General features: G+C 48.9%; 1 pseudogene; it reads right to left on the bottom strand.

Annotated features, from left to right (window-relative positions):
* Positions 1-1,135: 1,135 nt before the first annotated feature.
* LOC129540421 (ephrin type-B receptor 1 pseudogene) lies at positions 1,136-2,841 on the bottom strand (annotated as a pseudogene).
* Positions 2,842-3,624: the final 783 nt, after the last annotated feature.

The following is a 3,624-nucleotide window of genomic DNA, read 5'->3' as shown; positions in this document are numbered from 1 at the left end:
TATGACTTAAACCAGTCTCCGGACAAGGGGGAGAATAACTCTCTTCCTCGCCATCTTGAACTGTAGATTCGGGGTATGTGGAAGAACATTCTCCAGAAACAACTTCCTTCTCCTTCTCTTCAGATGTCACCAAGAATAACGAACCAGTCAGTATCATTCTCGATTGGCCCACACTGCATCCAGTTCAAACCACTCACCTGTTTCCTGTCTGAATTTATTTGGAAGCTCTCCGGAGATTTTTCCCCTTTTCATTTTATTTTTCTCCCTACTCGCTCTCCCCACAGACCAACAGACCAATGGGGCCAATCAGAAAACCAGACCAACAACATGCTCCAGCCCCTTTTCCAGGGGCAAAGACTTCCCAGTTCTTTCTTGTTTGCATCTGTTACGAACAAGCGGTTACTTGATAACACAGACATACATAGGTGTGCGCTTGCATTTTTCCCCCCAATTTTTGGTTTCTTTTTCCTTTTTGTAGAAAATGCAAACAAAAGAAAAACAAGGTTTTCTATTGAAGGTACATCTCTTCTTCAATATGAAGACATTAATTGAATTGATTGGATCCCCCATGCAGTGGTCAGCAAGGTCCTTTGGCAACTGACAGAACATCTTGAGTCTCAGGAGCTGGGGTTTGTTTGAAGAAACTTTCCTATACAAGTCATGAGCAAAGGGAGATAGATGTATGGGGAGAGAGAGGGCTCGTGGGGAGGAGGACGAAAGGAGAAAAGAAAAGAACATCATTGGTGAGGAAGAAAATGAGAAACTGCTTCTGTTTCTCCCCCCGACCTCCTTCCCTTTCTTCTTGCCGAAGGATGACTCCAGCCTACCCAGGGTGTGAGCTGAGTTCACTCTTGGGGTCTTCAATGCATACTGTTTTGTCTTTACTTCCTCTGAATATCACCTTTGTGTACTTTTATCATTACATATTTGGTTCCCATGGCATCTTAATTGTGCATCAGTCACTGAGAAATGAAGGTTGCCTATTAGGAATAGGCCCAGCTTATTCTTTGTTATGAGAATGCATTTCTTAGGTGAGAAGCCAGTCTCTCCAGAACATTCCTCAGTGGTCAATCTCTGGTTCCCCCTTGAATCTGGTCCTTTTCCTTCCTCTCCTCCCCACAGAAAACAAGAGTTGTCATGCCATTGCCATTGGTGACTGACTCATCTGGACCCTCATAGACAGAATGCTGTTCAGAATCGTCTTCTGATGACCTGCCAAGGTGACCCCTATTCTCAGGAGGTCTTCTGATGTCATCTGGGTGACCAGCTGGAGGGATGTGAAGCCGGCAGTGAGGAAGCTGACCCTTTACTGGACCATCTTGATGGCACTGAGCCAGTCATCCATGGTGGTGAAGGCCGTGAAGTCTGGGATGGAGCAGTGGAGCAGGGGCTGGGAAGGCACAGTGGTGATGGTAGCCACAGTCTTGAGACTTGCCGGGTTCCGGATCATCTTGTCCAGGGTATCGACAATCTCTGCAAAGTAGGGCTGGCTGTTACGGTCCTTCTGCCAATAGTCCAGCATGAGCTGGTGTAGAGCAGCCGGGCAGTTCGTGGGAGGGGGCAGCTGGTAGTCCTGCTCAATGGCATTGATGACATCTTCGTTGGACATGTCCCAACGAAGCCAACCTTCATTTCTCAGTGACTTATGCACAATTAAGATGCCATGGGAACCAAATATGTAATATGTAATGATAAAAGTACACAAAGGTGATGTTCAGTGGAAGTGAAGACAAAACAGTATGCATTGAAGACCCCAGGAGTGAACTTAGCTCACACCCCGGGTAGGCTGGAGTCATCCTTCGGCAAGAAGAAAGGGAAGGAGGTCGGGGGGAGAAACAGAAGCAGTTTCTCATTTTCTTCCTCACCAATGACGTTCTTTTCTTTTCTCCTTTCGTCCTCCTCCCCATGAGCCCTCTCCCTCCCCCACATCTTTCCAAGCGATGTGACTTCCCACATGCCAATCCTGTAGCGCTAGAGGACTGGCAGACATGAACTTAACAGTAGGCGATGGCCTCCAGAGCCATCCATCTCACGGGGATGCTGCCTCCCAAAGAGCTGGTGTGTGTGGGATCTGAGGTGTCATCCTGGAGGTAGTGGGAAAGGTCAAAGTTGGACACCTTGCACACCAGGTGACTGTTGATTAGAATGTTCCTTGCAGCCAGGTCCGGATGCATGTAGTTCATCTCCACCAGCTACTTCATACCCACGGTGATGCATCCCTACCAGCTGGATCACCACGAACTGTCTGTAATTTGCCTGAGGGAAGAATCCAAAGCACCAATCTCTGTGAACTCCGTGATGATCATGACCGGCCGGCTCTTGGTGACCACAACCTCCAGATGAATGATGTTGGGATGGTCCAATTGCCCCATGATGCTCGCCTCACTCAGAAAGTCCCGCCACTGCTTCTCTGAGTACCCAGCCTTCAGCATCTTGATGGCCACATAGATTTCCATCTTGTCCGGAAGTTTCCAATGCCCCTTGTGCACCTCTCCAAACTCTCCTGCTCTGATGACCTCCTCACTGTACGCAGCTTCTTTGCTGTAAGCACGTTTCCTGCTGCAGACAATGGAGATGGCCACCACGAACACAACCCCAGCTGCCGCTGAATACCATGCCAGGCCGCAGGCCATTGATCCGTACAGTGTTGGTCTGGCTCCTGGCCACAGAGGAGATGGACTTATTGTGTTCCTTCTCACAGTACTGGATCTCATAGTCCAGGATGATGCCACTGGGCTGCTCGAGCTGTGGCCATGACAACATGATGCTCCTCATGGTGGCACTGACCTGGTGCATGATGGAAACTGTGGAAGGGGTGAAGCCTTGGACTTCCATCTCCATCGTCTTCTCAGTCTGCGCCTTGCCCTCCTGTGGGTAACTTCAGGGTCCACCTGAACAGCACACACTCACCCCGCAAACCCACAATTCTATTTTTTATTCCAATTCAGTCATTAATAACATATAACTTGTTTTATTACAATTTAAAAAAGTGTCTGCTGTAAACTTTAATGTTGCAATACACTAAACATATATAATATGTATTTTTATTAAAATAGCAATTAATACTTTAAAATCATAAACATCAGGAGAGTTTGGCTGGGGTTTAGAAAGGATTATTAGGGGAAATAGAGACTACTGGTGACTGCCCATTTCTGATATGCAGGTCTCAGGAGCAGTTGTACTGAGTGTAGGATGGGAGGGCAGGTTCCCCCACTCCCCGTGGCATCTGACCTCGTGCTCCTCCCAGGGCCCCAGGGGAGGGGGGACTTGACCCTTTAGTCCAAGATCCAAGAGACCCCCATTCCTCTGCCTGAGTCTCACTGTCCAGGGGACCTGTCAGTTGAAGGCTGCTGGCCAGATACCCAGGAGGAATTACTCCTGTGGGACCTTTCTAGACATCCCTAACTAATAGACAATGCCTTCAGCAAAGAGCAGCAAACAGACCCAGTGCCCTGTGGACTGACCCCCAGGGCCATCAGGGCCCAAGGTCAAGTCTAGATCCTAGGGTGTGCTTGGGTCCTGCACACCCTCCCCAGAAAACCCCCTTTTGTCTGACTCTGCACCTCCCCAAGGACTGCATCACCTGTGTTTGTGTTGCAGGGTCTGGTCTCAATCCTGGACCCC

Source organism: Moschus berezovskii, chromosome 4 (assembly GCF_049115385.1).
Source record: "Moschus berezovskii isolate FMDL1 chromosome 4, NW_MosBer_1.0, whole genome shotgun sequence".
Lineage (NCBI taxonomy): Eukaryota > Metazoa > Chordata > Mammalia > Artiodactyla > Moschidae > Moschus > Moschus berezovskii.
The sequence above is the reverse complement of the archived record's forward strand: the minus strand, read 5'-3'. Positions and strand labels throughout refer to the sequence as shown.